General features: G+C 43.9%; 3 non-coding genes across 3 annotated transcripts; all 3 read right to left on the reverse strand.

The window, feature by feature from the left end:
• Positions 1–2,563: 2,563 nt before the first annotated feature.
• On the reverse strand, positions 2,564–2,636 carry TRNAV-CAC (transfer RNA valine (anticodon CAC)). The gene has a single exon. It is a non-coding gene; the product is annotated as a tRNA-Val (tRNA).
• Positions 2,637–10,491: 7,855 nt separating this feature from the next.
• Positions 10,492–10,565, reverse strand: TRNAN-GUU (transfer RNA asparagine (anticodon GUU)). The gene has a single exon. It is a non-coding gene; the product is annotated as a tRNA-Asn (tRNA).
• Positions 10,566–12,775: 2,210 nt separating this feature from the next.
• TRNAV-CAC (transfer RNA valine (anticodon CAC)) lies at positions 12,776–12,848 on the reverse strand. Its single transcript has one exon. It is a non-coding gene; the product is annotated as a tRNA-Val (tRNA).
• Between the last annotated feature and the right edge of the window lie 7,693 nt (positions 12,849–20,541).

Genomic DNA, 20,541 nt, shown 5'->3' on the forward strand with positions numbered 1-20,541 from the left:
CCAAGACTTATACAAACTAGAATACTGTGCCACCCATATTTTCCACATTGTTAGAAAATCTGGAAGACAACATAAAGTAGATTTTAGACCAAAATTATTAAACCACTCTGATGCATACAAGCAGTTCTCTCTGGAAGTATGATAGGACATAAATATTTTCTATGCAATTATACATCAATTATTAGAATTTTCTAGAGTGTTAAAAGTATTCGAGATTCATCCTAATTATCAACCTGAATTTGTTTTCTTGTACCTAGCGTGGAGAGCACTAATTTATCTAAAGCGAAACCTTTTTTCTTTTCCTGAGGTACATTTCAGCAAAACAGAAAGTTCGAGGAAAAAAAAAAAACCCATGGTTACTATCCACTGCGATCCTGGAAATAGAAGTTGGATCACTACCTCACTTTGGAGGGAGGCACAATGGAATATGTACAGTAAACCGAGACGCCTCTGAGCTTGGATTCAGACTGGACCTGGGACTGGGTCAAGGCCAGGACAAGACACGATTAAGCATTATTATCATAGGGCAGACAACCACCTGACAGTTCCCATGCAGGCAATTTTGGAAAGCTCTTGAGAATACTCCCCTCCCTTTGACTCATTTCCCATCTGGTCTTCTCATCCTCCCACCACAGGGAAGGATTTTTCACCTTTGTGTTATGTCAGAAAACTTTACGTTCCCTGCAGGGCACCGAGAGCAAGGCAAGAGCCAAAGGGGCAACTGCACTTCCCTGAAGGGCCTTTCCTGAGGTAGGTGGTTCCAGCGCTCAGGCTGACCCAAGACCCCACTGCCCGCCAAGGCAACCGGCAGGAGTCCGGAGGGCAACCGGTCCGGGGTGATTCCTACTAGCACAGGGCGTTCCTGCCCTGCACTTGGGGGAGAGCCGAATAAAACACGACCTAAAGCTTCTCTACAGCCTGAAGAGAACAGATTCCAGGTTCCTGAAGGGCAAGGGGGCGTCCCCGCGAGGACAAAGGCTTCCCCTGGTCTTGGAGGACAAGTCCCACAGAAGCTGGCTTTGAGAGACACGCCAAACGAAAGGAGCAATCTTGAGTGGAGATGTCTGCAAGGAACTCTCAAGTGGTGTCGCCATTCTTATATACGGAGAGAGAGTGAGAAACCCAACGTGGGAAAGTGTTTACTGTGCACTTACGTATAGAATATACGATGTTATTACTCTTGCAACTTTTTTGTATGTTTCAAAGGGTTTTGGTTTTGGTTTTTAATGAATTTTTGGAACTCGAGTCCCCGATGCTCTTGGGATGAAAACTGTGTAAATAAGTCTCCGGGTTTGTAACATACAGGGAGAAAAGAGCCGAGGCGAGAGCTGGCCAGCCCAGGCTGTTCATTACATCTCACCTCCTCCAGCCTGCGCGATGTCAAGGACCCTGAGGCCTGGACTCACCGGCATTTGGGGACTCAGTGCAGAAGCTCTTCTGCATCTGAACCTTGAAATAAAACACAGATCTGGTCGGGGCAGGAAGAGGAAGACTCCAGCCAGTGGAGATGCTGAAGGGGAAAAAAAAGGAAAAAAAAAAAAAGAAAAAGAAAAAAGGCTTCCCTGACCGGGAATCGAACCTGGTACTCAGCGGTGAAAACGCCGAATCCTAGCCACTAGACCACCAAGGAACCATTGAGGAGCCTTGACTTCGCGTCTCCAGATGAAAATTGTAAAAGAAGTAAAGATTACACTTCAGAGACCCGGAGAGCAGGAACGGAGATTTCCCAGAAGCCCAGGGCTGAATGCAGCTGTGCAAGGCTCCCAGCCCTTGCCCAGCTGCTCATCACCCTGCACATCTGCAGTCCTGGGCGACGCTGTGGGCTCTGAGACAGGACACAAGGTCCGTCCTGGTCTAGCTTCAGTGCTGTGTGCTGCGAGCCAAGGTCACGCTCTCTTTCTGAACCTCGGTTTTCTCTTGAGTCAGCTGCCGACTGGGATGTCAGCAGGTGATGGGCGGATCCGTCCACTTCCTGATGTCTGCCGTGGCTCTGGGGGCTCTCCTGGTTAACGGCACCGGTACGGGCTCCTTCCCCTCCGCGACCAGCTCAGTTAGGGGAGCCTGACATTTTTCATTTCCGTGTCTTTGGCTCGAGTCCCCGGTGCACAGCTGGGTTCGGTCTCTTTTGTTCCGTCACGCAAATCAAACTGTTGCGTAAGTGTGCCTAGGTGGGGGAAAGCCAAGTGTGAAGGGATGAACTTGTGTGAAGCCAAGCCAGGGATGAACTCCTTGGTTTCCAGAGACATAACTCGCGTGAACATGTGCAAGAGATTTAGGCGCCTGCTTAGGAGGTGAGGGGATTTCCGGATGTAAAAATGAGCCGAAGTCAGCCTTGTCCTTTGCACACTTGGGTCAGCTGGCTGTGACCTGGACTCCGCAGTGACTCAGAGCGGAGAAAGGAGGGCTGGCTCCTAGCGCTGAGCAGGCTCTCAGGCAGCAACGGAACTCCTGGCCTGTACCTTGGGGATGGAAAATGCAGCTGCGCCCGCTGCCTCAGCCCCTGCCTTTCGGCCGTTTTGCTTTTTTGAAAGAGAAGGTAAAAGTTTCAGAAAGGAAGAATGTTTGTTTCCGCCCGGTTTCGAACCGGGGACCTTTCGCGTGTGAGGCGAACGTGATAACCGCTACACTACGGAAACACGGCAGGTGCTACAGCTTAGTGACACACCCCTGAAATCCGTAGGTCCTGCCACCACTATCCTAGTGGCCAACTTTTTAAACTGAAGAATGAACCTTGACACCCCAAGACCTCTCAGGCAAGGAGTCTGCGGCTCCCAAGAGGCCCTGGTTTTAGGGTTCCGAGCCTGCCCCGAAGGGAGGACCCCCCGAGCCTCCCACAGTCGGCCTTTGGGCTCCCGCACGGACCGCAGAGTCCTCGGATCCACAGCTATGCCCCCGAGGGCAGGGGCCGGCCCCGCTGACTCCTCAGCTCCCAGAAGCCGCGGGAGCCGAGGGTTCGCGCAAGTGCCCTTTGGGCCTAAGGGGAAAAGGTAGAGAATTAGGTTCATTCCAGTGAGCTTCTCTCTCTCTGGAGCTGATCCTGTGGGTCCTAGCTGCATTTCTCCAAGGCCTTCAAACAGAATTCCTTTAATCCACACTTGACTTAGTCGTTTTAAGCGTGAAGGCCAGCTTGCTACAAACACCCCATCATAACTGAAGGAGGAAATCTACAACTTCCAGGTAAATTCTATTTTCTTCCTTTGATTTCTTCAAACAACAACAACCAAAGAGACATGTCACTGGTACATACTCGCACTTTTCTTATAATACTAAAGGTATGTCTGACTATCTGTGAATAGCTCTTGCTATAGAAACATGTGCAAGAGATTGTCTACCATGAGCTAAACAATCGTCATGCCTGCCCAGGGTCCAAGAATCTGATGAAGCTGGATGCAGTGCCCCACTGCCTTTAGATCACCAGTTAGATGACCATCCAAACCAACCAGTTTTCCAGAGGCAGGTCACTCATATGAGGGAGAAGAGGTCAGCTAAACATTTAAACAATCGAAATTTGTTCTGGGGAATGTTGAAGGTCAGCAGTGGTAGTTAGAAGGGGAAATAAAAGACTTCCTAATGAGGATAATAGCAGCTTTCTCGAGCTTTACTGAGTGACCAGCACTGTTCCTCGGTGGTTTACTGTGGAATAACTTACTAAGTCCACATAAAAACCCTGGAAGATAGTGTAGGACTTTACCACCCCTTATTGCAGATGAGAATACCGAGGCACTGAAAAGCTGAGCTAACCTTTTCAGGGTCTCACCCCCGTGACAGTGAGAGCCAGCACTCAGACCCAGGCACTTTGCCTCCAGAGCCCTTCCCCTTGGCCACCATGCTCACGGGTAACTGAGAAAACTTCACTGAGATTTGCATCCCTTCCTTGTTCAACCTCCAAGATTTCAAAAGGAAAAGAAGATTGCAAGGTAGGCCTACAAAACTCCCCAAACTAATTAATGAAATGAAGAAGAAGAGGAGGAGAAAGAGTAAACAGGGCCTTTGGAGAAGCCACGACGTTACACGCAGAGAGAATGACGATGAGCTTGTTAAACACATACTAACTGGAAACTATTGAAAGACTAAGAAGGACCTATCTTCCAACAATTGAAGGCCTAAACTTTCCCTTTCCATGGCAGTCTCCACCCAAGAATACATTTCAAAGCTCCCAATATAGTGTATACAGAGGTGAATATGAAACTCATACTTCAACATTAGTAGTAAAGAGATTATTTTTGAATTTGGTTTATTTTTTATACAGCAGGTGCTTATTAGTAATTTTATACATATTAGTGTATATATGTCAATCCCAATCTCCCAATTCACCCCACCACCACGAACCCCTTTGCCACTTTCCCCGCGTTGGTGTCCATATGTTTGTTCTCTACAGCTGTGTCTCTCTTTCTGCCCTGCAAACCGGTGCATCTGAACCATTTTTCGAGGTTCCACATATATGCGTTAATATACGATATTTGTTTTCCTCTTTCTGACTCACTTCAAGTAGTAAAGAGACTTTGAATGAGTTAGTTCACATGGTTCCTAATAAAAATGGGAAAGAGTTATTAGGATGTTGTCATGAAAAAAGACAGTATTTATAAAAGAGCCAGAAGTGAGAAGAGAGGAAACACACACACACACACACACACACACACCACACACACACACAAAGCCTGAGAAAGGGGAGTTTTCCCTTTCCTTGAGGAACAGATAGCGGAAAGCCATCAAACACCTAGTCTGGACGGGTTAATCTAGTGACGTTCCGAACTAATCAGGTAAACGCTTTTGGCTATGTGTGGCTGCTCCAAAAATTCTTCAGAGTTTAGTGGTGAAGTGAATGTGGCCGCTTTTCTTTGTGTATGACCTGCCAGTGTCCTCCATTTGACACCTCTGAGTTACTTAAGCCTAATTGAACTACTTTCCTCATCAGAATTTCTCAATTTCATATACCCTCCCCCTTCCTTGACTCATATTGATTCTTAACAGAGCAAGATTTGATCATGAACACTTGCTTCTCTCTTTGCCGCAGTATGAACAGTGGAATGTCAGCTTAGGGTCATGGTTGTGAGCAACATATAAGTAAGTAGTCAGACATCCGATACTGAAGGGAAGCCAAAAATCTGAGGACAACAAATATATCCCAGTAAGTACTTTGAACTTACTTTTCCTCCTAGCCCAGGACAAAGCCGAAGAAAAAGTATCAACATCACTTTAACAATAACCAAGTGGCATTAAACTTTTAAAAACTGAGGCATAATATGCATAAAGTACAAAGAGTGTACAGTTCCCACACCATTACCAGTGTACACCAACGTGCATCACTGATGGAGCAACCTGAATAACTAAGGTATGGAAAATTACCAGACCACAGAAGGCTTCCTCATGACTCTTCCCATTGCAAGAGCTCAGAGGAATCACACACATACCCCTCCCAACCTCTCTGCCTGTTACTTTCACATAAATTGGATCACAGGGCATGCACTGGGTTTGGGGGCCTGGAGGGGCATGGGTCTGACTTCTTTCACTCAACATTATGTCTATGAAATTTAACCCTATTTTTCACGTACTTCTTTGTCTCTCTGTGTAGTCCTTGTAAGAATATAACTCTACATACTTTTCTACTGTTGGACATTTCAGTTGTTTCCACTTGAGGATATTCTGAAAAGGTACGAACATTTCTTTGTGACTTTTGGTGGACATACACATTTTTCTAAGGCACCGCATTCCAGCAGAATAATGCCAGTGTTGACTTTAAAAATAATACTTTTGGGGGCTTCCCTGGTTGCGCATTGGTTAAGAATCCGCCTGCCAAGGCAGGGGACACGGGGTCGAGCCCTGGTCCGGGAAGATCCCACGTGTTGTGGAGCAACTAAGCCCGTGTACCGCAGCTACTGAGCCTACGCTCTCGAGCCCGTGAAGCAGAACGACTGAGCCCTCATGCCACAACTACTGACGCCTGCGCGCAGAGAGCCCGTGCTCCGCAACAAGAGAAGCCACCACGATGAAGAGTAGGCCCCAATCACTGCACGTAGAGAAAGCCCTCGCCCAGCAACGGAGACCGAATGCAGCCAAAAACAAATAAGCAAATTAAATGTAAAAAATTTACAGATATAAAAATCTATAAAAGTTGGGAGGGGGTTTTTTTGTTTGTTTTTTTCCAGCAAAAAGGGTTTATTCAGGAATAGCGGAAGAATTGCAATTCAGGACAAGCAAGCTATAGCAAAAGCCATAGGCAAGTCCCACAAACAAAGGACAGGAAGGAACCTTACTTAGAGAGAAAGAGGAGGAAGCTGAGGGAGGTTGTCGTGAACCCAAGCCCATTGGAGAAAAGTGAAAGTTCAGGGTGATTGGCAGTGGTTTCTCATTGCCAAGTTGCTGATTTCTTGCAGGAGATGCAACGTACATGTTTTTCTGTTGGGGCCTGTAATCGATGATTCTTTCCTATTGATGCTTCTTCTGTTTGGGTCTGTAATTGACGATACTTCCTGTCTTTGAACTTGAGTGGTACCCCGTGAGAGCTCCCACTTCTGGTCTCCTGACTTCATTTTAGTGACGTTTCCCTTTATTAGTTTTCAAACCTGTCACAAGGAATTTTGAATTTTCTAGTTTAATCTATTTTAATGCTTTAGGAGACTTACTACATCAAACTATTATCACTACAACCTGTGGCCCTAGCAACTTTCAAGTGTTCAATAGCCATATGTGGCTTGTACCTATCATATTGGAGAGCACAGGTCAAAGGTGTAGCACAGCTAAAAGTATGATTTCTGAGTCACAGCATATAACTGTGTATGGATGACACTCAGTTGATGCTGTCAAATATTTTTCCAACCTGTTGAACTTTTTTATACCCTTTCCAGAAATGAATAAGAATTTCCAGTGCTCTCCACCCTGTCAACATTTGGTTTTGTTTGTCCTTTTTTGTTAAAAGTAAGCTTTATTGAGGTGTAATTTACATAGGAAAATCTGCCAATATTAGAGTATTCTACAATCTTTTCAATGATATCATTTCTTTGCAAAGCTGGATTTTGGTGCTTGCTGTGATAAAAAGCAAGTGCCATGCAAAAAATGAATGTGTAACAAGAAGCAAGGAGGCGCTTTGAGAAGGTTTCAGAAGCTGTGCAGTGCGCAGCATTAAGGTTATGATTCTGCCGTGTCAGAGCAGTGAAAACACAAGCCACTCTACTGATCTTTCGTCAAGGGAACACATAAGAATAGCCACAGCACCAGCCGCAAACCTACAAAATATAGAAATATATGTGAACCCAAAAAGCAACAGTATTCCCCAACGCAAGTGCTGTTGTGAGCCAGCCTATAAGGAAATTAGGGCAAACTGGAAGGACAAAGACAGAGAGAATTTGCAGGCAACCAAAGATGATTCGTTAATTAAATCAATTTAATGTTAGTCAAAGGATTAAAGTTAACTCTTGAACTTGTAATTTAAGCTGACACATGATGGAACATGAGAATGTTGGAATCATATATTCGTATATATGGAATCACATATCAGATGACACCTAAAAACATTTACCAGAAATTGTAAGTGGCATAATGGAGTCGTCTGGTTTCTAGAATTACAAGTATTCATTCCTATTTAAAGATATTAGTGTATTTACTGTACTTGACTAGTATATTTAATATACTTCAACAGATAAATTTAAATGATTAGACGTTGGAATCTTACTGAATATGTTTGCTTATTTAACCGGTACAACCAGTATAGGAGATTTAGGAAGTCCAACTTAACTCAGATGTTCAAACCAAAATAAAGCCAAGACTTACATACTAGAATATTATACCACCATTATTTTATACATTATAAGATAATCTGAAAATATATATATAGTCATTTTTAGGCCAAAATTATTAAACCAATCTAAGTTTTGTGAGTAACCTCGATAAAAACACAACACATGACATAAACATTCTAAATGTCATTATCTATAAAATGTATAAATTATTTAAATTGCTTAAAAGTATTAAGGGTCATCTTTGTAATCAATTTCATTTCGTTTCTCACTGTTGTTCCAAGTAATCAAGACCATTAATTTAATCTACAGCTAAATCTGTTATTGTTCCTTGTCACCGATTCAACAACAAAATTTTTCCTTATATAAGTACCACATTGAAAGCATACGTAGTAAAGCGTTTTCCCCTGTAATTCTTAATTTTCTTATTTTAAATTTATGTAAGCGATTATTACTATTCTGAAATTAATTGGGGAATTAATTTTTAATTCATTTAAATTTTCAGAGGCCTGATTTGTCCATTGTCTCCCAAGGAAGAGAAAGTATATGGTTTTGTTTCTCAGAAAATATACTCAAAGGGAGAAAAATTCATCAAACTAGTGGGCATTATTTAACGTGAAAGCAGAGGCAACGGTATGGATTAACAGCAATTGACAGTGAGGGAAACAAAATGAAATAAGTCAGCCACATTAGGTCCTTGAAGGAAACTCATTAATGAAAATCGGAGTACTTCTGTGATGTGCTTTTGAGTCTCCAGGGCATGTATCTGTGCATGACGTCATTGCTCCTCATCCATCTGTACTAAGGACTGAACTGGCTTACATTTCTGGAAGGTTTAAATCTTGACTTGTAGGCTTGTCACAAGTGCTCATGTTGCTGACTTTGTTGCTTGTTTGTAATAATATAAATGTCTTTCCTCTGCTTTCTGTAGTCTGATTTAAGTAATCCCTAAAGGACATTTGTTTGAATTTTTTCGGTTATTCAGAGACTTGAGTATACCAATGAAAGAAAGCTGCGTATTCCATCCTAAAAATTCTATATTCTTCCTGTATTACTCCCCTTTATTAATGTGGAGCTCCATATGAGGGAACCATTGCATATTAAGATTATCCTTATTGTAGCTCCTACACTTTTGCAGTTATTGACAAGGATTGCCTTGGCCCATGAGGTTTTTACCAAATAGAGGAAAGGCAAGAGGTGGACAGCTTCTCACTGCTGCAGTGTCACATACCAGGAAACACTAGAATCCTCAGGACAAGCATCAGACAAGAAAGACTCATGGTCCAGATTAGCTGTCATCTTCTACCTAACAGGGAATAGATCCCTGTCAACCACCAACCAACAGGGATTATCCCCAGAAGTTCACTTCCTAAAATTAAAACCAGAATCCCGCACTGAGAGGAGAAATTAGTGATGCACAAATGAGAGGGAGAGAGAGAGAGAAAAGAAAAATCCTTGTCCAGTAACCACACAGTATGAAAAAGCCAAAATACTCAATTTCTGCACATGAGATTTAACAGAACAGAGCAAACGTGAGCTAATAACTCTAAGGGTCCAGGACTGAAGCAGGAACCTGTAGGGGGGCAGGATTCTGTTGGCTCCCACGATGTGTCTTAGATGGGATAACTTTTACAGTCACAGCCAAAAAACTGACAAGGAATAACATAGAAACACTTATTCCCCTTTTGATACGAGGAAGGACAGGCATTAGATTGTTTTCATCAAATTAAAAATATAAGCAAAATTTATAAATAAAAGAGAAAAGGGGAGAAGGAAAAAACCTCTGGGATCAGCGACATTCTTCTCTTGGGATAAGTTGCTTGGCAGGACGTTATCAAAGAGGTCATTCTGGGCAGTCTTCTCTGGACCCTGTTGCCTAGGTCAGCAGAGAAAACAATTACAGTTCTTGGAGGAGTTTTAAAATATTGAATGTTGAGCTTTCGAACATATGCAATAGAATATCTCTGTTGAATGCCCACAATGTCCCTCTGTTGTCCTTCCCCTTAGTTATGTCGGGAGGGCACTGCTCCCTTTATTAGTTAGACTATCATAGAGAGATGTATACAAAGATTGCTGTGTTGGCGAGTAAATGAAGAAAGGGACATTGAAAGACCGGAAAATAAAATGGAATATGCTTCAGTCCTACTTCTGTGGGAGGAAAACCTGAAGGATTTACCAACATTAGAAGCATAGAAACACTAAAGGTAGCACTTGCACTTCCAGTCCCCTACGCTATGCAAACACCCGCAGGAGTGGTCAGAGGTGTGTGTACGATAATGATGGCTGCAGCATATTCGTCATCGTGAAACCATGAAACCAAGTAATACACAACCATGGAAGAAAGGCCTTTATCAGAAACAATGCAGAGGAGAGTTATGATGATGAGCTCACCGCTAACATCATTCATAGAACAACTACTAACGTTCACACATGAAAAGCTTAAGACACATAAAATATGACTTTCTTGTCCCAGTCTATAGACTTGGCCGAATAAAGACTATCCCACCAGACCGTGGATTCCTGGATCTCTTTCAGGAGGCCCTAAGTTAGGCAAGTATAGAGTCCAATAGAGACGACAGACAATAGAGCTGGGAAGGGGAGTGTGGCCCAAGACTGGCAGCAGTCGTGAGGTGGACAGGACCCCGAACGCAGTTCGGTAAACTTTGTGGGAGCAGATGTACAGGTAATAATCAGCATGGAACACCGGGAATGGTAATCAACACGGAAAACGCTGAATGGGTTCTAAAACCTCTCCCACCGTCCCTGGGTGGGCTCGAACCAAAACCCTTCCGATTAACAGCCGAACGCGCTAACCCACTGCGCCACAGAGACAGCAGCACGTGACTCTTCTGGACGCTCTATGGAGTAGACACTTACGAATACCCAGGATGTGCCGCCTTTCTAGCAGGAAAATGGTACCCGTTCCAAAGCCTCGGAAGAACGGACGGTTTAGAGCAGTTAATCACACTGGACCTGAGACTGGGTCAAGGTCAGGAAAAGACAACACTAAGCACTATTATCACAGGGCAGCCACCCTTGCAGACAATTGTGACAAGCACTTGAGAATACTCCCCCTGCCTTTGACGCATTCATTTCCCATCTGCTCCTCTCACCCTCCCACTCACTACAGGGAAGGATTCGTCACCTTTGTGTCCTGTCAGAACCCTTTACGCTCCCTGCAGGGCACACAGATCCAGGCAACAGCCAAGGGGCAGCTGCACTTCCCCGAAGGGCCTTTCCCGAGGTAGGCGGTTCCAGCGCTCAGGCTGACCCAAGACCCCACTGCCCGCCAAGGCAACCGGGAGGAGACCGGAGGGCAGCCGGTCCGGGGGGATTCCTACTAGCACAGAACGTGCCTGGCTTGCACTTCGGGGGGAGCTGAATAAAACTCCTCCTGAAGCTTCTCTACAGCCTGAAGGGAACGGATTTCAGGTTCCTGAAAGGGCAAGGGGGCGTCCCCGCGAGGACAAAGGCTTCCCCTGGTCTCGGAGGACAAGTCCCACAGAAGCTGGCTTTGAGAGACATGCCAAACGAAAGGAGCAATCTTGAGTGGAGATGTCTGCAAGGAACTCTCAAGTGGTGTCGCCATTCTTATATACGGAGAGAGAGTGAGAAACCCAACGTGGGAAAGTGTTTACTGTGCACTTACGTATAGAATATACGATGTTATTACTCTTGCAACTTTTTTGTATGTTTCAAAGGGTTTTCGTTTTGGTTTTCAATGAACTCGAGTCCCCGATGCTCTTGGGATGAAAACTCTGTAAATAAGTCTTCGGGTTTGTAACATGCAGGGAGAAAGGAGCCGAGGCGAGAGCTGGCCAGCCCAGGCTGTTCATTACATCTCACCTCCTCCAGCCTGCGCGATGTCAAGGACCCTGAGGCCGGGACTCACCGGCATTTGGGGACTCAGTGCAGAAGCTCTTCTGCATCTGAACCTTGAAGTAAAACACAGCTCTGGTCGGGGCAGGAAGAGGAAGACTCCTGCCAGTGGAGATGCTGAAGGGGAAAGAAAAGGTGGTGGGGGGGGGGGGAAAGGCTTCCCTGACCGGGAATCGAACCCGGGCCGCAGCGGTGAAAGCGCCGAATCCTAGCCACTAGACCACCAGGGAACCATGGAGGAACCTCGACTTAGCGTCTCCAGATGAAAATTGTAAAAGAAGTAAAGATTACACTTCAGAGACCCGGAGAGCAGGAACGGAGATTTCCCAGAAGCCCAGGGCTGAATGCAGCTGTGCAAGGCTCCCAGCCCTTGCCCGGCTGCTCATCACCCTGCACATCTGCAGTCCTGGGCGACGCTGTGGGCTCTGAGACAGGACACAAGGTCCGTCCTGGTCTAGCTTCAGTGCTGTGTGCTGCGAGCCAAGGTCACGCTCTCTTTCTGAACCTCGGTTTTCTCTTGAGTCAGCTGCCGACTGGGATGTCAGCAGGTGATGGGGGGATCCGTCCACTTCCTGATGTCTGCCGTGGCTCTGGGGGCTCTCCTGGTTAACGGCACCGGTACGGGCTCCTTCCCCTCCGCGACCAGCTCAGTTAGGGGAGCCTGACATTTTTCATTTCCGTGTCTTTGGCTCGAGTCCCCGGTGCACAGCTGGGTTCGGTCTCTTTTGTTCCGTCACGCAAATCAAACTGTTGCGTAAGTGTGCCGAGGTGGGGGAGAGCCAAGTGTGAAGGGATGAACTTGTGTGAAGCCAAGCCAGGGATGAACTCCTTGGTTTCCAGAGACATAACTCGCGTGAACATGTGCAAGAGATTTAGGCGCCTGCTTAGGAGGTGAGGGGATTTCCGGATGTAAAAATGAGCCGAAGTCAGCCTTGTCCTTTGCACACTTGGGTCAGCTGGCTGTGACCTGGACTCCGCAGTGACTCAGAGCGGAGAAAGGAGGGCTGGCTCCTAGCGCTGAGCAGGCTCTCAGGCAGCAACGGAACTCCTGGCCTGTACCTTGGGGATGGAAAATGCAGCTGCGCCCGCTGCCTCAGCCCCTGCCTTTCGGCCGTTTTGCTTTTTTGAAAGAGAAGGTAAAAGTTTCAGAAAGGAAGAATGTTTGTCTCCGCCCGGTTTCGAACCGGGGACCTTTCGCGTGTGAGGCGAACGTGATAACCGCTACACTACGGAAACACGGCAGGTGCTACAGCTTAGTGACACACCCCTGAAATCCGTAGGTCCTGCCACCACTATCCTAGTGGCCAACTTTTTAAACTGAAGAATGAACCTTGACACCCCAAGACCTCTCAGGCAAGGAGTCTGCGGCTTCCAAGAGGCCCTGGTTTTAGGGTTCCGAGCCTGCCCCGAAGGGAGGACCCCCCGAGCCTCCCACAGTCGGCCTTTGGGCTCCCGCACGGACCGCAGAGTCCTCGGATCCACAGCTATGCCCCCGAGGGCAGGGGCCGGCCCCGCTGACTCCTCAGCTCCCAGAAGCCGCGGGAGCCGAGGGTTCGCGCAAGTGCCCTTTGGGCCTAAGGGGAAAAGGTAGAGAATTAGGTTCATTCCAGTGAGCTTCTCTCTCTCTGGAGCTGATCCTGTGGGTCCTAGCTGCATTTCTCCAAGGCCTTCAAACAGAATTCCTTTAATCCACACTTGACTTAGTCGTTTTAAGCGTGAAGGCCAGCTTGCTACAAACACCCCATCATAACTGAAGGAGGAAATCTACAACTTCCAGGTAAATTCTATTTTCTTCCTTTGATTTCTTCAAACAACAACAACCAAAGAGACATGTCACTGGTACATACTCGCACTTTTCTTATAATACTAAAGGTATGTCTGACTATCTGTGAATAGCTCTTGCTATAGAAACATGTGCAAGAGATTGTCTACCATGAGCTAAACAATCGTCATGCCTGCCCAGGGTCCAAGAATCTGATGAAGCTGGATGCAGTGCCCCACTGCCTTTAGATCACCAGTTAGATGACCATCCAAACCAACCAGTTTTCCAGAGGCAGGTCACTCATATGAGGGAGAAGAGGTCAGCTAAACATTTAAACAATCGAAATTTGTTCTGGGGAATGTTGAAGGTCAGCAGTGGTAGTTAGAAGGGGAAATAAAAGACTTCCTAATGAGGATAATAGCAGCTTTCTCGAGCTTTACTGAGTGACCAGCACTGTTCCTCGGTGGTTTACTGTGGAATAACTTACTAAGTCCACATAAAAACCCTGGAAGATAGTGTAGGACTTTACCACCCCTTATTGCAGATGAGAATACCGAGGCACTGAAAAGCTGAGCTAACCTTTTCAGGGTCTCACCCCCGTGACAGTGAGAGCCAGCACTCAGACCCAGGCACTTTGCCTCCAGAGCCCTTCCCCTTGGCCACCATGCTCACGGGTAACTGAGAAAACTTCACTGAGATTTGCATCCCTTCCTTGTTCAACCTCCAAGATTTCAAAAGGAAAAGAAGATTGCAAGGTAGGCCTACAAAACTCCCCAAACTAATTAATGAAATGAAGAAGAAGAGGAGGAGAAAGAGTAAACAGGGCCTTTGGAGAAGCCACGACGTTACACGCAGAGAGAATGACGATGAGCTTGTTAAACACATACTAACTGGAAACTATTGAAAGACTAAGAAGGACCTATCTTCCAACAATTGAAGGCCTAAACTTTCCCTTTCCATGGCAGTCTCCACCCAAGAATACATTTCAAAGCTCCCAATATAGTGTATACAGAGGTGAATATGAAAATCATACTTCAACATTAGTAGTAAAGAGATTATTTTTGAAGTTGGTTTATTTTTTATACAGCAGGTGCTTATTAGTAATTTTATACATATTAGTGTATATATGTCAATCCCAATCTCCCAATTCACCCCACCACCACGAACCCCTTTGCCACTTTCCCCGCGTTGGTGTCCATATGTTTGTTCTCTACAGCTGTGTCTCTCTTTCTGCCCTGCAAACCGGTGCATCGGAACCATTTTTCGAGGTTCCACATATATGCGTTAATATACGATATTTGTTTTCCTCTTTCTGACTTACTTCAAGTAGTAAAGAGACTTTGAATGAGTTAGTTCACATGGTTCCTAATAAAAATGGGAAACAGTTATTAGGATGTTGTCATGAAAAAAGACAGTATTTATAAAAGAGCCAGAAGTGAGAAGAGAGGAAACACACACACACACACACACACACACACACACATACACACACACACAAAGCCTGAGAAAGGGGAGTTTTCCCTTTCCTTGAGGAACAGATAGCGGAAAGCCATCAAACACCTAGTCTGGACGGGTTAATCTAGTGACGTTCCGAACTAATCAGGTAAACGCTTTTGGCTATGTGTGGCTGCTCCAAAAATTCTTCAGAGTTTAGTGGTGAAGTGAATGTGGCTGCTTTTCTTTGTGTACGACCTGCCAGTGTCCTCCATTTGACACCTCTGAGTTACTTAAGCCTAATTGAACTACTTTCCTCATCAGAATTTCTCAATTTCATATACCCTCCCCCTTCCTTGACTCATATTGATTCTTAACAGAGCAAGATTTGATCATGAACACTTGCTTCTCTCTTTGCCGCAGTATGAACAGTGGAATGTCAGCTTAGGGTCATGGTTGTGAGCAACATATAAGTAAGTAGTCAGACATCCGATACTGAAGGGAAGCCAAAAATCTGAGGACAACAAATATATCCCAGTAAGTACTTTGAACTTACTTTTCCTCCTAGCCCAGGACAAAGCCGAAGAAAAAGTATCAACATCACTTTAACAATAACCAAGTGGCATTAAACTTTTAAAAACTGAGGCATAATATGCATAAAGTACAAAGAGTGTACAGTTCCCACACCATTACCAGTGTACACCAACGTGCATCACTGATGGAGCAACCTGAATAACTAAGGTATGGAAAATTACCAGACCACAGAAGGCTTCCTCATGACTCTTCCCATTGCAAGAGCTCAGAGGAATCACACACATACCCCTCCCAACCTCTCTGCCTGTTACTTTCACATAAATTGGATCACAGGGCATGCACTGGGTTTGGGGGCCTGGAGGGGCATGGGTCTGACTTCTTTCACTCAACATTATGTCTATGAAATTTAACCCTATTTTTCACGTACTTCTTTGTCTCTCTGTGTAGTCCTTGTAAGAATATAACTCTACATACTTTTCTACTGTTGGACATTTCAGTTGTTTCCACTTGAGGATGTTCTGAAAAGGTACGAACATTTCTTTGTGACTTTTGGTGGACATACACATTTTTCTAAGGCACCGCATTCCAGCAGAATAATGCCAGTGTTGACTTTAAAAATAATACTTTTGGGGGCTTCCCTGGTTGCGCATTGGTTAAGAATCCGCCTGCCAAGGCAGGGGACACGGGGTCGAGCCCTGGTCCGGGAAGATCCCACGTGTTGTGGAGCAACTAAGCCCGTGTACCGCAGCTACTGAGCCTACGCTCTCGAGCCCGTGAAGCAGAACGACTGAGCCCTCATGCCACAACTACTGACGCCTGCGCGCAGAGAGCCCGTGCTCCGCAACAAGAGAAGCCACCACGATGAAGAGTAGGCCCCAATCACTGCACGTAGAGAAAGCCCTCGCCCAGCAACGGAGACCGAATGCAGCCAAAAACAAATAAGCAAATTAAATGTAAAAAATTTACAGATATAAAAATCTATAAAAGTTGGGAGGGGGTTTTTTTTTTGTTTTTTTCCAGCAAAAAGGGTTTATTCAGGAATAGCGGAAGAATTGCAATTCAGGACAAGCAAGCTATAGCAAAAGCCATAGGCAAGTCCCACAAACAAAGGACAGGAAGGAACCTTACTTAGAGAGAAAGAGGAGGAAGCTGAGGGAGGTTGTCGTGAACCCAAGCCCATTGGAGAAAAGTGAAAGTTCAGGGTGATTGGCAGTGGTTTCTCATTGCCAAGTTGCTGATTTCTTGCAGGAGATGCAACGTACATGTTTTTCTGTTGGGGCCTGTAATCGATGATTCTTTCCTATTGATGCTTCTTCTGTTTGGGTCTGTAATTGACGATACTTCCTGTCTTTGAACTTGAGTGGTACCCCGTGAGAGCTCCCACTTCTGGTCTCCTGACTTCATTTTAGTGACGTTTCCCTTTATTAGTTTTCAAACCTGTCACAAGGAATTTTGAATTTTCTAGTTTAATCTATTTTAATGCTTTAGGAGACTTACTACATCAAACTATTATCACTACAACCTGTGGCCCTAGCAACTTTCAAGTGTTCAATAGCCATATGTGGCTTGTACCTATCATATTGGAGAGCACAGGTCAAAGGTGTAGCACAGCTAAAAGTATGATTTCTGAGTCACAGCATATAACTGTGTATGGATGACACTCAGTTGATGCTGTCAAATATTTTTCCAACCTGTTGAACTTTTTTATACCCTTTCCAGAAATGAATAAGAATTTCCAGTGCTCTCCACCCTGTCAACATTTGGTTTTGTTTGTCCTTTTTTGTTAAAAGTAAGCTTTATTGAGGTGTAATTTACATAGGAAAATCTGCCAATATTAGAGTATTCTACAATCTTTTCAATGATATCATTTCTTTGCAAAGCTGGATTTTGGTGCTTGCTGTGATAAAAAGCAAGTGCCATGCAAAAAATGAATGTGTAACAAGAAGCAAGGAGGCGCTTTGAGAAGGTTTCAGAAGCTGTGCAGTGCGCAGCATTAAGGTTATGATTCTGCCGTGTCAGAGCAGTGAAAACACAAGCCACTCTACTGATCTTTCGTCAAGGGAACACATAAGAATAGCCACAGCACCAGCCGCAAACCTACAAAATATAGAAATATATGTGAACCCAAAAAGCAACAGTATTCCCCAACGCAAGTGCTGTTGTGAGCCAGCCTATAAGGAAATTAGGGCAAACTGGAAGGACAAAGACAGAGAGAATTTGCAGGCAACCAAAGATGATTCGTTAATTAAATCAATTTAATGTTAGTCAAAGGATTAAAGTTAACTCTTGAACTTGTAATTTAAGCTGACACATGATGGAACATGAGAATGTTGGAATCATATATTCGTATATATGGAATCACATATCAGATGACACCTAAAAACATTTACCAGAAATTGTAAGTGGCATAATGGAGTCGTCTGGTTTCTAGAATTACAAGTATTCATTCCTATTTAAAGATATTAGTGTATTTAGTGTACTTGACTAGTATATTTAATATACTTCAACAGATAAATTTAAATGATTAGACGTTGGAATCTTACTGAATATGTTTGCTTATTTAACCGGTACAACCAGTATAGGAGATTTAGGAAGTCCAACTTAACTCAGATGTTCAAACCAAAATAAAGCCAAGACTTACATACTAGAATATTATACCACCATTATTTTATACATTATAAGATAATCTGAAAATATATATATAGTCATTTTTAGGCCAAAATTATTAAACCAATCTAAGTTTTGTGAGTAACCTCGATAAAAACACAACACATGACATAAACATTCTAAATGTCATTATATATAAAATGTATAAATTATTTAAATTGCTTAAAAGTATTAAGGGTCATCTTTGTAATCAATTTCATTTCGTTTCTCACTGTTGTTCCAAGTAATCAAGACCATTAATTTAATCTACAGCTAAATCTGTTATTGTTCCTTGTCACCGATTCAACAACAAAATTTTTCCTTATATAAGTACCACATTGAAAGCATACGTAGTAAAGCGTTTTCCCCTGTAATTCTTAATTTTCTTATTTTAAATTTATGTAAGCGATTATTACTATTCTGAAATTAATTGGGGAATTAATTTTTAATTCATTTAAATTTTCAGAGGCCTGATTTGTCCATTGTCTCCCAAGGAAGAGAAAGTATATGGTTTTGTTTCTCAGAAAATATACTCAAAGGGAGAAAAATTCATCAAACTAGTGGGCATTATTTAACGTGAAAGCAGAGGCAACGGTATGGATTAACAGCAATTGACAGTGAGGGAAACAAAATGAAATAAGTCAGCCACATTAGGTCCTTGAAGGAAACTCATTAATGAAAATCGGAGTACTTCTGTGATGTGCTTTTGAGTCTCCAGGGCATGTATCTGTGCATGACGTCATTGCTCCTCATCCATCTGTACTAAGGACTGAACTGGCTTACATTTCTGGAAGGTTTAAATCTTGACTTGTAGGCTTGTCACAAGTGCTCATGTTGCTGACTTTGTTGCTTGTTTGTAATGATATAAATGTCTTTCCTCTGCTTTCTGTAGTCTGATTTAAGTAATCCCTAAAGGACATTTGTTTGAATTTTTTCGGTTATTCAGAGACTTGAGTATACCAATGAAAGAAAGCTGCGTATTCCATCCTAAAAATTCTATATTCTTCCTGTATTACTCCCCTTTATTAATGTGGAGCTCCATATGAGGGAACCATTGCATATTAAGATTATCCTTATTGTAGCTCCTACACTTTTGCAGTTATTGACAAGGATTGCCTTGGCCCATGCGGTTTTTACCAAATAGAGGAAAGGCAAGAGGTGGACAGCTTCTCACTGCTGCAGTGTCACATACCAGGAAACACTAGAATCCTCAGGACAAGCATCAGACAAGAAAGACTCATGGTCCAGATTAGCTGTCATCTTCTACCTAACAGGGAATAGATCCCTGTCAACCACCAACCAACAGGGATTATCCCCAGAAGTTCACTTCCTAAAATTAAAACCAGAATCCCGCACTGAGAGGAGAAATTAGTGATGCACAAATGAGAGGGAGAGAGAGAGAGAAAAAAAAAATCCTTGTCCAGTAACCACACAGTATGAAAAAGCCAAAATACTCAATTTCTGCACATGAGATTTAACAGAACAGAGCAAACGTGAGCTAATAACTCTAAGGGTCCAGGACTGAAGCAGGAACCTGTAGGGGGGCAGGATTCTGTTGGCTCCCACGATGTGTCTTAGATGGGATAACTTTTACAGTCACAGCCAAAAAACTGACAAGGAATAACATAGAAACACTTATTCCCCTTTTGATACGAGGAAGGACAGGCATTAGATTGTTTTCATCAAATTAAAAGTATAAGCAAAATTTATAAATAAAAGAGAAAAGGGGAGAAGGAAAAAACCTCTGGGATCAGCGACATTCTTCTCTTGGGATAAGTTGCTTGGCAGGACGTTATCAAAGAGGTCATTCTGGGCAGTCTTCTCTGGACCCTGTTGCCTAGGTCAGCAGAGAAAACAATTACAGTTCTTGGAGGATTTTTAAAATATTGAATGTTGAGCTTTCGAACATATGCAATAGAATATCTCTGTTGAATGCCCACAATGTCCCTCTGTTGTCCTTCCCCTTAGTTATGTCGGGAGGGCACTGCTCCCTTTATTAGTTAGACTATCATAGAGAGATGTATACAAAGATTGCTGTGTTGGCGAGTAAATGAAGAAAGGGACATTGAAAGACCGGAAAATAAAATGGAATATGCTTCAGTCCTACTTCTGTGGGAGGAAAATCTGAAGGATTTACCAACATTAGAAGCATAGAAACACTAAAGGTAGCACTTGCACTTCCAGTCCCCTACGCTATGCAAACACCCGCACGAGTGGTCAGAGGTGTGTGTACGATAATGATGGCTGCAGCATATTCGTCATCGTGAAACCATGAAACCAAGTAATACACAACCATGGAAGAAAGGCCTTTATCAGAAACAATGCAGAGGAGAGTTATGATGATGAGCTCACCGCTAACATCATTCATAGAACAACTACTAACGTTCACACATGAAAAGCTTAAGACACATAAAATATGACTTTCTTGTCCCAGTCTATAGACTTGGCCGAATAAAGACTATCCCACCAGACCGTGGATTCCTGGATCTCTTTCAGGAGGCCCTAAGTTAGGCAAGTATAGAGTCCAATAGAGACGACAGACAATAGAGCTGG

This window comes from Delphinapterus leucas, chromosome 1 (assembly GCF_059928025.1).
Source record: "Delphinapterus leucas isolate spDelLeu-1000000601 "Yukka" chromosome 1, BTC_Dleu_Yukka2, whole genome shotgun sequence".
Lineage (NCBI taxonomy): Eukaryota > Metazoa > Chordata > Mammalia > Artiodactyla > Monodontidae > Delphinapterus > Delphinapterus leucas.